The 14276-nt window shown below is 44.8% G+C and overlaps 1 protein-coding gene across 1 annotated transcript in view; it reads right to left on the reverse strand.

Moving 5' to 3' along the window:
• camk1da (calcium/calmodulin-dependent protein kinase 1Da) overlaps positions 1–12461 on the reverse strand; it is a 54196-nt gene extending 41735 nt beyond the window's left edge. The window contains exon 1 of the mRNA XM_080491797.1: positions 12144–12461. The gene's annotated coding sequence lies outside the window, so the exon portion shown is untranslated. The remainder of the gene's footprint in view (positions 1–12143) is intronic.
• Positions 12462–14276: the final 1815 nt, after the last annotated feature.

Raw genomic sequence — 14276 nt, forward strand, 5'->3', positions numbered from 1 at the left:
TTTATACTGGCGGAGGTTGCTGAAGCAGTCGTCCTTAAAGTGCTTCGCGCACACAAAAATGACCTTACCCACAGATGTGGGTACATTTCTGTGAAAAATAAAACTCAACCAGGCACTTCGAGAAGGTTCTGATGCTGGGAGATGGTTGTAACGAAGCTTGTGAGTTACTACATCCAACAACCGAACATTTCGACTTATCCTCTCGTAACTTCGGTTGGACTACAAAATCGCAGCGAGAAACAAAAATGGCGGATTGCTCGAAGTGTCGATGTCCTAATTTGGCAGTTCCGCTGAGAATACTGTGACGTCATTGTTCAAAAAACGTAATAGAGAATAGAAAAATCGAAACCGATCGCAAAATATGACCAAAACAGAATATAAAGATATCAACGGAGCACCTGAAGAGACTACTTTGAACTTTTCTGTACTTCTAAACACTCTAAATATACAACAAAATGCATTTAAGGGCTAAAAAAGTGGATTTAGCATGATATGTCCCCTTTAAGTCACGACAACTCTCATTTTGAACAAGAAATATTAAAGTATTTCTGCATCGTGTGCAACACACTGACACTCGCACACTCACACGAGCATCTTGTCTCTGGGAATATTATTGTGAGCATCACCTGGTGGGATCCTGCCTGGGAGAAACAGATGTTTTTTTGTTGTTTTTTTCTATGGCGCCATCAACCGTCACGTCACAGTCAACCGCATCAGCAATTAAACCATCAGACGCACATCTGTTCAGGAGGTTTGCCCTCGTGGCGTGTGCATGCGAACGCCGGCCGCGAAGGAGCTTTTAAACAAAACGTCTGCCGAGCTAACAGGCTGGACGGGTGACGCACGCAACTGTTTCTCTTAAAAACACACACACACACACACACACACACACACACACACACACACACACACACACACACACACACACACACACACACACACACACACACACACTCCCCTGGTGAACTGATGAATACATTCTAAAATGTGTTTGTGGACCCGTGTGTGGCGCTGTGTTCCACTCAAGGATGATTTGAGCCTAACTGGGCCGAGATGAGCCAGACACACACACACACACACACACACACACACACACACACACACACACACACACACACACACACACACACACACACACACACACACACACACACACACACACACACACACACACACACACACACACACACACACACACACACACACACAGAGCACAGTGGTAGTAGGACTCTGTGAAAGTAGGTCTGCTATTATACAGAAAAAGCCTTGAAGGTGCAGACGCGTGTGTCACTCTGTGAAGTGTAATGCTTGCATTAAGTGTGTGTGTCTTGTGCTTATATTCAAGACTTTTTATGACACAGTGTGTAGCTGCAGTTTGTGTGTGTGTGTGTGTGTGTGTGTGAGTGTGTGTATAGTCTACCCTGAATTACCTGTCCAGAAGACAGAGTGTGCGCTGGCCAGCGGTGGAGCCGAAGCGGCGCTGCTGCCATTAACGGCGAACGATCAGTCACTATCTGATGGGCCAAACAATGTTTGGGTACACGCCGTTACTGCGCCGAACCGGAGGGTCGCTGTATAATAAGACCCGAGGAAACTGTGAAAGTAATGGCAGATTAATACAAGAAGCCAGTGAGTTATGAACTAATAAAACTTGTGGAATGAAACTGACCATAAAAAAAAACAAAAAAACGTTCCAGGCGACAAATATCAACCGCATCAAAGCAGGGGGAGGAGCTTAAGGAGATCCTGGGGGAGGAGCAACAGACCAGTTTAACTCCTCAAAGCTGTTAAACTCATGATTAGAAAGGTATGTGTGTGAATAAGAGCCGATTAGGGTTATACATGGAAAACTATTACAATTTGAATAAACTCTTTAAAATAATTAAAACAGTTCCGTATCACGTTGTAGGGGGAAATATTTCAACGGTGCACAATTAATTAGTCCTTTTATTTTAAAGCCATCACCTCCAGATCTAGTGCACACTAATGCATTATCATGAGCCATGATCATAATCCACCACAGATATGAGGAGCGTGTTCGCACACGTCTCCGCACGTATAGGATCGGAGGTCTGAACATGCTTGGACATGTTTCACACCGAAAAATATGACGATGACGGTGTTAACGGTTATTAGAAGGGTTCCTGTCGTGCTTCTCGCTGAAGGAGGAAGAAAAAGGCTTTAATATATCGTATCATTAGATCACATCTGGAGTAATATCAGTAGTTTAAATGCTCCTGAAATGCCTTTATATTGCTTGTTAGCGACGGCTGTAGAAAGATTACAACACTGCCACCTAGCAGCCAGAGTAGGAAGCACACTTGTTTTTCTTTGGGAAAAGGCAGTTTTGTTGTTGTTTTTTTATGCTGCTGATCCGGTTCACCGTTTTTGGGGCTCTGGAACCAAACCCAACTCACCGGCCCAAAGACATCAAGTTTATACAACATTTTCAAGTGAAAAAGGAAATTGGAAAATACCACTTTTCTGAAACGCTGCTACTGGGTACCACAGTTGTAGACTGCAGTAGAACTCTGGAATGGACGTTTGATAAAACGTCAACAGCAGTAAAATAACGGTTACAAAGTTCAAGCAAAGACCCCGTTTTAATTAAAGCTGCTTCACTGGGTTGAACACGTGTGGTTTGCAGTGATTCCTCATCCCGCCGTGGCGACACTAGACGAGCGGAGATGTTGCGAGATGGAGGCGCACAAAGACGATGACTCGCCGCCGTTTCCGAGGCGAGCGCCTTTCGACACTGCTTCAGTTGACCGTTAATTCATTAACGCCACGGAGAAAATAATTAATGGGAAGATTCTATCGGCCCGATTGGCATAATGAGCCCCGGGATGGAATTTGTCATCAAATGGGTGGAGAGAGAGAGAGAGAGAGAGAGAGAGAGAGAGAGAGAGAGAGAGAGAGAGAGAGAGAGCCGCCGGCGTTTCAGAGCTTCCTCGGCTGCTTTTTGGTGGCAGATGGTGGACGGAGAGAGGCCGAGTGAAAAATCACTTCCAGCGTATGAATCCTCCAGCAGGGGAACGGGACATCACAAGACCCCCATATTTGACAAAGAGCGTTAAAGCAACTCATAAGATAAGAAGTAACTGTGCTAAAAAACTAAAGTGGTTCAACGAGCAGCACAAAGTAGTTAAAAGCAGTTTAACAGTTTTAACCAGTTTTAACCCATTTTAACAGATTTTATTTTTTTTTACTGAATCCTCCTTCAGTGTCGTATTTTACAATTTCGAAGATATTACAGGCTAAATGCTGTTCGATCTTGAACACATGGTTTTAAGCGGCGAGTCGTCCAGCCATCATTTAGGTCAATTTTCAGAAATATGTGAATAATGTCCATCGCTACTTGTCACCGTCTAATTTTGCTTAAATTCATATTTTGTCACTGTAATATAGTGAATTATCGGCTCGTGTACACGACGCGCAACGGACTTCCGGTTTTGTATTACGCCCTGTAACGAGCAACGTGATTGGTCAGTCGATACCATGTGGTCTATACCGTTTGAAAGGCGGCCTCTGATTGGTTGGTAATTCTCTGACTCATCCTGGTGCGTTCAAATGCTCGAGCAGAGAGGAGGAATTTTTCTCCAAGATGCTGAGGAATTCTATACCTGCAGAATCCACACAGGTGGTATTAATTATATGGACCTATGACCTATCTATTTTTTCATTTATATTATTTACAAATAAATTGAACTGTGTTGACTTGAAACGACGTTTCTGGAGGCCGATATCGCCTGGAGCACAACATTTATCTATGCTGCAGGTCCTCTGGCCTCCAGAACCCCTGTCGTCCTTGGTCAGGGGAAACATGGCCGCCGAATGCTGAATTCATAACGGGTGGGTTCTGGTCCCCGCAGCCTGTCTCCCCGGTTCCCCTCTCGGCCGCCAGATGTTGTTGTCAAGACACTTTGGTATTGCACAACCGGAGAGAAACCAAATCCTTTTGGGCTGGAGGGGGAAAAAAAAGAAAAAAGAAAAGCTACTCGCTCCACAGCACCTGCAGTTATTCTGCCTCCTCGCCGAGTTGCTCTCAGAGATCATGCCGAGATGCAGAATGAAAATGTTTGGTGGCTGTTAAGCATGAGTGGACTTCACAGTGGGGTAATAGTTACCACGCCGGCCTTTGGTTTGATTGCAGAGTCTGAGGTTTTCTGCGTGCAGTTTGTGTTCTCCTGGTGCATGCATGGGCTGATTGGGTCTATATCGAGGCTGTCAAACAAATAAGTCCCCCAGGATACAAAGAGTAATAATGAAAAAGAAGGCATTAAATATTTTTTTAAACAATAGTAACTATTATTACTAATGGATCTACTGTGCCTTGAACTGTTTTTAGAGTTATTAGACGTCACAACACTGAGACCTAAATGGTTAAATATAACATACAGCTTCCATAAATACTCACTAAATAACATCAGTATTCATTTCATAATGACAAGGTGAGTTTAATGCACGTTGAAGTCTGCAGAAAATGTGTTTTTAATAAATGTAGGGTTGTTATTGACTAGGTGTTTTTTGGTTGTATTTTTAATCTCCGAAGTGCCTCCATTTTCATTTTAATTAATTTAATTTAAGCGCCAAGCTTTTCTTGGGTGCCCATTTGTTTACAGTATTCACACATTTCATGCATAAGTCATAATCCCTGATTGTATGTATGAAATCATGGTATAAATAAATAAATAAATAAATAAATACCACCGTTTGTCGGGTCTCTGTGTCTGCCCCTGTGTGTCTCACCTCGTGTTTCCAATTAACCAATGACCTTCTCCCATCATTGTGTTCCACCTGTGTCCACGCCTTCCTTGTGTATTTAAACCTCTCTCTCTGGTGTCCCTGTCGGATCGTCAACATGTCTCTCCTCTTGTCATCGTGTCACTCCTGAGTCCCTGCGTTTTCCTCAGACTTTGCGTCAATAAACCTGTTTCTTACGGATCTTCCTGAGTCTGCGTTTGGGTCCAGCCTGCAGAACGCTGACACCGTTGTTCCTTGCTTGGATTTGTTGGGTTTCTCTCTGTTAAAAACACCTAGAAATGACTATGTGGTGCTATATTATTAAAGTTGAATTAATTAATTAGAAATTTTTCTGAATTTTTTATGCAAAAAAGTGAAACATTTCAAGTTGTTGTCACTTGCAGGTTATTATCTAGTCATTTTATTAGTCTGGGTCATGAAATCAAAAATGCAAAAAAACCAAACCCTGCTGCGTTTTCACCTGAAACGTTGTCGTGTAAACAGGGTCTAGCTTTTCTCTAGTTCTACATATTCAAGATGGCGACTTGTCCAGTGCCTCCCAAAGTTGATTAACGCAGGTGCATAAAGTAGAATCCTCTCCACCTCCATCGTCTTCCATAACCTCGTCGAGACGGAGGAATGTCGGGACAAAAACGGGAAAGTGTGACGCCACTTTTCAACGTACAACAAATTGGTCCGTCGCGCCGTAAACGCCACAATAAAGTGAAACGTTAGAAGAGAAAATGTTTTAAATGTCACACAGAAGTGGCTGTACCTACAATCAGACAGGTGTTCATTCACCCCCTTTACTGCCGTTACATTTTTCCGATGCAGGGATATTTTTCTTGAATAAACCCGCTCGGTATCTTTTCCCCCGTTTCGACGATGTGACACGCATGAGAACAGACGTGTGTCACGGCAGCACAGGGACAACGGGCTTTCAGCTCAGGGCGGTTCATAAGCTGGATGTGGTTCGCCGAGAGGCTTAAAATAGAGCGTTGATCCGATAATGGACTAAAGGTTATGATCATTAATACGCAGAGGTTCTGGACACACGTGTCAATGTGTGCAGAGGGATGCAGGCTGACCTCCCTCCTCAAACACGAATCCCCTCCGCACGCTTTTCATGTGCTGCTCAGTGTGTGTGTGAGAGTGTGTGGGCGGGCTGTTCAAATTTAGTAGCGGGCCGAGATGGTGCGGCGAGAAGATAATCGGTGTTGAAGCGTTCAACCGGTGCGTGACTGGGAAAAAAAAAAAAAAACAGGCAAAACAAACGGCGACGTCAGCGAGGTCGATGACAACAGCGGCAGCGTGAAACACAAGACAACGCGAGGACCATGAAAGGACAAGTCCACTGAGTGTCTCCAGGAACAACACAACATCCAGCAGCAAAATATGTTCTGAGCAGCTCGTCTGCAAGGAACGACTCGTCTAATGGAGAGAAAATCAAATGGATGTGCTTGTGTGACGATGTGCCAGATAAATTAAATCTTTATTCTGATAAAGCTGGAGTGTCAAACATACTTTAGTTTACGACCAAAAAGCACTGCAATCTCAACATAAAGGCAATTTTAATTCAACCTTTGGCTGCAAAATACAGAGAAATGTACAGAAATGTTCTGGTAAAGCTGTTGCATTATGGGTGTTTTTACAAACTCACCCTGACAGCATGACTCTAAGACTGACGCTAGTATTCTCTCTATCACTACTCTTAAGAAACTTGTTTAAAAAAAAAAGATCAGTTCCCAGGGTAACTTTACGTAAGGGAGATAAAGGACATGTGTGGAGCTAAACGTTGACTTCTCTCAGTCTCGATGAAAGTCCACAGACTAATTAGTCACCAGTGAAAGAAACTCGGGGGGGGGGGGGGAACACTCCGATTCTGGGCACTACCACCCCCTCGAAGAAGAATCAATCATGCTCTGTATTACACGTTTTACATCCCTGACTTACGTGTGTGACGCTTGACTGAGTATCAAAGTTCACCTCTGACCTGGAAAATAGTTAAAATGCCAGTAAATTCACTTAAAGTCGATTCACTTCCAGCAATCATGTGATCAAACTCAACAAACCAAACTGAATCGATGATTTCACCAACAACCTGGTTAATAACAAGTCGATGAGTCGAGCTGGAGAAGGCGGACAGATGAAGGGATGATAACCGTCACGATTTTCAAACGTCTTCAGAAAGTGGAAAAACATGTTCAGAACTGTGGGCTTGGCAGTCCAAAGGCAAGCAACTCTCCTTTGGTTCTATTTTTACGAGTCTATTTATAACCGGGTTTTAAAAAAAAAAAAGAATGAGAAACTTTCAAATCTGCATCGTTGCACGCCGCCATCACAACTCATTTGGAGAGGCGAAGCGGAGACGACGCACGCGGGGAGGTGTAGGACAAAGGAGATGGCGAGATGGGTGGGGGGGGGGTGAAATGCGCCAGCAGCATGGAAGTGGAGCATCAATTAAGGGCAGCGTGCCCTAGATGGCACAGTGACGTTCCCACAATGCATCACCGCTTCACTCTCCGTCTCCATCCCTGCCACTCCGGCGGACTCTCTGTCTTTCTGTCGGCCTCCTCGGACAAGAAGAAGAAAAAACCAAACTGAAACTGCCCAGCGAGTCATTTTAGCTGCCGACTCTCCAGAGAGAAACCATGGAGCTGATCCCAGCTTCAACATGAGGCTGTTAGATCCACTAAACTATACAAAATACACTACATGGTGTGATTTCTTCTTGATGTTTACATGTTGCTCTGTTTGTGTCAAACTCTTCCTTTTTTATTTATTGTTTTCAAATTGATTTTTCATGCAACTGAATGACATTTTTATATAAATATAGTCTCGTTGCAGCTGCTCAGCTGAACCTGCTGCTCAGATATTGAGAGAAATCAACAATAAAATAAAGAAAATCTTGATAATGTGGACTTTTTATGATATTCTACATAATTCTAGTTGCACTTTGGACGTCATTGCTGTCGAGAAACTGATTATAGCAAATTTTGCCAGGGTGGCAAAATGAAATGAAACGTTCTTTTTTTTCCAAGCTTCCTTAAACTACATCAGCTGTGTGAGAAATTGTGTGTAACTCCTGTGATGAATTAAAGCAGAAAGAAAGCCAGTCGGGGTCTCCGAACGCTGACTGTGACCGCGACACGTAAAAAGCTGGATGTTACTGTGTGGACAGTAAACTTTATTCTTGTTCCCCTTTCTGTTCATTGTGAGCCCTCCTGCTGAGAGCTGCAGCCTTACCTGAGGCTCACACACACACACACACACACACACACACACAAAGAAACACACTCCCGTCACTATTGAATTATTGAGTACTGAGCGACAGGGACACACACCAGGAGGGGGGAACTGGACACCGAGGAGCGCCTCACATAGGAAACACACAGCAGCCAGCGTGAACTCGTCCTCACAAGGTCTGCGTTCAGCATCAGGGGACGAAAAGCAGGGGAAAGTCTCACACTTGGAAGGCCTTAAAAAACAGAGATGGGGTGTTTAGACAGGATGCCGGGGGAGGTGAGGGCAGGACGACGCGGCGAGAGTCAGAACTGAGGCGTCGCATCTCGTCAGCACAGATGTGGCTCCAACAGAACGGAAACCGCTGACGCACGAAGCCGTCAACGCTGCATTCTCCGAGGCTCTGGTTTCCCCACACGTACTGAGGCACCTGAACGCAACGTCACCGCCCAAAGACAAACAACACACACACACAAACTGCGTGGTCGTCCAATCAGAGAGCAACGCTTCTCCTGACTTGGTTTCAGGCTGCAGTCAACACACACACACACACACACACACACACACACACACACACACACACACACACACACACACACACACACACACACACACACACACACACACACACACACACACACACACACACACACACACACACACACACACACCCCTGTTTCCCTCTTTCTGCTGAGGCATCAGGTTCAAAGATCCTTCAGCAGCTCTGGTTAATATGTACCTGCGACATGGCCGCCTCGGATCATTGAGTCCTATCCCACTCCTTCGAGCGTGTGTGTGTGTGTGTGTGTGTGTGTGTGTGTGTGTGTGTGTGTGTGTGTGTGTGTGTGTGTGTGTGTGTGTGCCACATCCGCTCTGGAAAACGAAAACTGCCTCCTCCTCACTACACAACATGACTGCACTTCCTTGTGTTTGATGGGAAATTTCCCTAATCTGTGTTTAATCCTAATCTGCACCCCCCCCCAACACACACACACACACACACACACACACACACACACACACACACACACACACACACACACACACACACACACACACACACACACACACACACACACACACACACACACACACACACACACACACACACACACACACAACTCCAGGCTCCCGCCCAAACATCTGATTCCCCACAGCGGGGAATCTGGCGGAGACGCGCCGACCGTGAAGAAGATGATGATGGAAGAAGCTGAAGTCCTTTAATTCCTCCGCCCGTCTGTGGGAAAGAAGCTCAAACAAAGAAAATCCAGCGCCACTAAAACCTGCCGTCGCCCTGAGGCACCCCAAGTTATGTGAAGTCGTCCTTGACGAGTCTTTATGTAAAGTCTGCAACGGTCATAACTGGTAGAATAATGAAATCGTATCAAATGCTTTAATGCTGATTTGAATTACAGATGTACAGTTTGTCCTTTAGCTGCGAAAACTTCAAAAAGAAAATCCCGAATGTAGACGTCAGAATTTACCCCATTGAGGGCAGCGACACTACCACGAACTCAGGACAGCACTCAACCCACTTCCTGGATTATCAACATATCTGCCATACGAATGAGTAAAGCAACGAAACTGTGGTGCTACAAAAATCCTCCACATGACAACATTGCAGAGCGAGAGAAAACCTCTGCTTTTACCGGGAGGAGGAATTAATTAGAGGTGAAGTTTCACGGTTCAGTGCCGGAGCGGTAACACCTGTACAGGAAGACGCTGCGACGTGAGGACGTGCCAAAATTAATTAGAGAAGTCGGAGAGTGACGAGAGCGGCTCATCACAGATAAAACTGCTTAGTGCAACTTCAAAACGCGAAAAATATTCTGTATATAGATTAGAATGCTGAAAAAAAGTGAACATCTGGACGGTGTCATGATAATTGCAGCGAAATAGTGACGACAACGCAACGCTGATACTCGTCTACATCAGTGATGCTACGACGAGGCCTCGCTTACACAATGTATTCAGGCGAAAACGCAACTTTTTGAAAACGCTCCAGCTCCGTCTCCATGGAAACGGGGGAAAATGCAACTTTTCTGAAGCGCTTCTATTGCACATGCTCAGAAGATGGACAATAACAACAACGTTTTTGCCTCCAGGGTGTCACCGTACTCTACTGGGGCTTGGTACTTTTATTTTGACAGTCACCGCAATAACAATCCAACTTCCTCTTCTGTCCCCCCCCCCCCAACGTGTTCTACCTACATAATGTTTATAACATATTGTTCTCTGTGTGAATGACTGTGTGGTCTCATTACAAAAACGACCAACAGCGCCACCTGGTGGTCCAACATATCCAGCTATGTCGTTTTCAGCTTTTATTGCCGTTTCTGACATCGTTTTCAGAACCGTTGTTGTTAAAACACGAAATGTTCCTGGAACCAAAAAGCAAAACAAGACCTAAAAACTAGATTTCTTCTAGAATCCCGATTAAGTAGCATTAGCATCAAATCACAGCTGAAAGCTTCAAAACTTTTATTTTCTTAACAATTTACTGTATTTTACACCAGGACACATCAATAAAGATGAAATACTTAAATACTCAAATTGGGGTTATCTAAAAATATGTAATAAAAGGTTTTTAGGCAGCAGTTTTACGAGTAAGACCCTCTGGCGTCGAGGTTATTTCAGCTCCAACAACAGGACGGATTACAATCTGGTAAAAATACACACCAAAATAGATGGAAAACTTTGAATAGATGGATATCAAGTAGATCCTTCAAAGCCAGCCGGTTTCACTTTGACTAAACCGAACTACCATGTGGAAAAGATCTTTTTGGCTCGGCTGCTGCAGCAACTGTCCAAAGAGTCGTTATCGCTGTAATGATCCAGTAACACCAGGAAGCCTCACAAAGGAGTGAATCATGAGGACATTAGTGGCACACGAAGGAACCGGCGTTCTAGACTGACAGCTGGAGGAATTTAAACTCATTTATTCCACCAATCGCTTAAGTGTGACGTGATCAGAAGCCGAGAGACCCTGAGGCTTATTTCTACTTTGTTTTACAAGAGAGACTCTTTTCTGACGCTCTTATCGGACAGCCCGAGACAAAAAACTGTACTTTAATTTGGTAAAAAATGGTAAAACTGATAACAAAGCTGAAACAGCTTAAAAAAAAATTGAACTAAAAAAAAAAAAAAAGCTACAATAGTGAAAATATCTTAAATTATGTAAAAAGCAAATAAATAAACAAATAAAAATAAACTGCAAACTAAGTAAAAAAGATACAACTGCTCAGATCACACAAGAAATGTTAAAACGTAACAGATAAAATGGTTAAAAAGGCTAAAAGTAGGATGATAAAACAGACAAACCACTAAAAAATGCTTAAAAACTAAAACAGCCTAAATCCTTGAAATGTCTTAAAAAAATCAAAAGGATCAGAAAGATAAAACTACCAAAAGGTGTAAAACCTCGAGGCGTCTCAATTAAAGTTTACAAGTCCATAGACGCAACATAAGCCACAGCAAAACTCTATAAACATGTTTTATCTTCAGTTTGAAGGTCAGATTAGTTTTGCAGCTCCTGGTGACTTTAGTTTGGTTGGAATGTGGGAAGAACTGATCTTTTGCCTGAAACGATCCTGCTGGAAGGAGCTCGTCAATGGAGGGACGTGGTTCAGGAACGAAACTCAAACAACTAAAAATAACAATAAAAAAAAACCCCACTGGCATCAGTCTGGGCTGCTGACAGCAGGCAGGTTGAAATGTTTACGCGTGGAGGTGGAGGAGTGTAGGTGGAGGTGGAGGAACCAACTACTGGAGTAGAAAAGCAACAGGCAGACAGAACGAACGCAGTTTAGAGAAAGATGGAAACTAGATAGAAGGAACTGGGGAGGGAAATCAATAATCGATAATGTTTAATTTTGACTGGAAATGAATGTCAAATTTGTGGGAACACACACACACACACACACACACACCCACACACACACACACACACACACACACACACACACACACACACACACCCACACACACACACACACACCACACACACACACTACACACGATCCTAACGAGGAGATGCGCGCATCAGCCGGACTCCCTGCTGAGGGGATCAACACATCTCCGTGCCGGAGCGCGCACCCGCGCGCAGTGCGCTAATGTAACTGGAAGCACTGGGGGGGGGGGGGGGGCAGTCTACTCACGTGCCGAGGACTTCTTAAAATCAAAGATCTTCTTGATGTCGTCGACCTGCTTCTTCCACGTCTCCCCTCTGCCCGCGTCTCCGTTCTCCCGAGCCATGGCGCTGCGTAACCGGCCCGCGTGCGCTGCGGGAGGAGAAGGGATGCGTGAACGAGCGGTGGATATTTTCCCCTTTATATTGGAAAAACAAACCCCCAAAAAAGTGACAGAATGAAAAAAAAAGAGGAGGGAAGGAGTTTGAACGCTGAGCTGGGAGGAGAGACGCTTGTAGTGTGTGTGTGTGTGTGTGTGTGTGCGCCGCCTGCAGCAGGACCATGTGAGTCCTCCTGCAGGTTACCGCGTCTCTCTCTCTCTCTCTCTCTCTCACTCTCTCTCTCTCTCTCTCTCTCTCTCTCTCTCTCTCTCTCTCTCTCTCTCTCTCTCTCTCTCTCTCTCTCTCTCTCTCTCTCTCTCTCTCTCTCTCTCTCTCCCCGGCCGTCTGGAAAGCAGCTGTCAGTCTCACCACGACACTTCCGCTTTTCCCACCCGCGCCTTCAAAATAACGCTCAAAGCGCAGAGTGCGTCGAGCGGCCCGCTGGGGGGCGCCAGAGAGCGTCTCCTAGTGGAGGGGCGCAGTGGAAGAAGGAGGAAGAGGGTCAGGGAACGCCTTTTCCTAGCAGTCTTCTTTTTTATGTAAGTGTAATATAAATTAATGGGAATTTAAAATGAAGCTATTCATGTTCGGGTCTTTCAAAAGCTGCTTATGGACAGGAGGGTTTCTTTTTTCCTCTTTTCTGTTTAACCCTCTTACCGTGAGCCAGTGACCACATTTGGTATCTTCCACTTTTCTTATTCTCCTTTCTTCCTAACTGGATTTTATTAATTCATGATAGTCATCAATGCATAATACATGAATGGGGTTCACTTATATAGCGCTTTTCTACCTTTCTTTTAATCACATTCACCCATTCACTCTCTCACACACACACACACACACACACACACACACACACACACACACACACACACACACACACACACACACACACACACACACACCGGTGGAGGCAGCTGCCATGCAAGGCGCTCAGTCCACCCATTGGGAGCAAATTGGGTTTCAGTGTCTTGCTCAAGGACACTTCAACATGTTGTCAGATAGGGAATCAAACCGGCAACCTTCCCGTTGAGAGACGATCCGCTCTACCAACCGAGCTCCACATAGTTAACTGAACATACTAACTCTTCTTTGTGAATGTTTTGAAAATTCACCTTCACGTAGAAAACGCTTCCGTCCAATGGTTTTATCTCTGAGGGCATCATCTAGGTTACTTTATTCTATGGTGCCGTGCTTTTATTCTGAAGTGATCGTCCTCCTCTTCTGGTGTCATCCTGCTCTAATGATTGAAACTTGACGTGAGACCTGCTGAAACCGTCAATTGTTTCAGACGCCGGTAATTGACGTGACGCTGTGCACGTTTTTCTGGGGGTTCCGTTCATTTATCTCTCACACACACACACACACACACACACACACACGCTCGTGCATATCATATTTCTTTTACTGCTTCATCATTTTACTGTTTCCAGGTCAGGAGCGCCGATGTGTCAGTTTATTGTCATGACAATGAAATAAGAAAACAAATAAAAAAAACGCTGCACGTGTGTGTGTGTGTGTGTGTGTGTGTGTGTGTGTGTGTGTGTGTGTGTTTGTGTGTGTGTGTGTGTGTGTGTGCGTGTGCGTGTGTACATCAGGGCAGTAAAATCGCAATGCGCCAACTTGCTGACAACCATCAAGCATCCGTCTCCATTGGGGATCCCTAAAGGTATCTAACCCCCCCCCCCCTCACACACACACACACACACACACACACACACACACACACACACACACACACACACACACACACACACACTTAAGCTCATGTATTCAGCATAACACCTGGATTTACACCTGATCCAGTCTGCAGGGGGGCGCTGAGCCTCCTGAGTTCAACTCGGGACACTTGTCTTCACATTGACCTCCATTTTTGTCCTCATAGTCACATGACCACCCCCCCCCCCCCCCCCCCCCCTCACACACACACACTCACACAAGGTTTCAATCTCACTCTAATATCAGGACACGCACACACGCATAACCAGCTGAAGTACTTTGC

This window comes from Lipophrys pholis (genome assembly GCF_963383615.2).
Source record: "Lipophrys pholis genome assembly, chromosome: 22".
Classification (NCBI taxonomy): Eukaryota; Metazoa; Chordata; class Actinopteri; order Blenniiformes; family Blenniidae; genus Lipophrys; species Lipophrys pholis.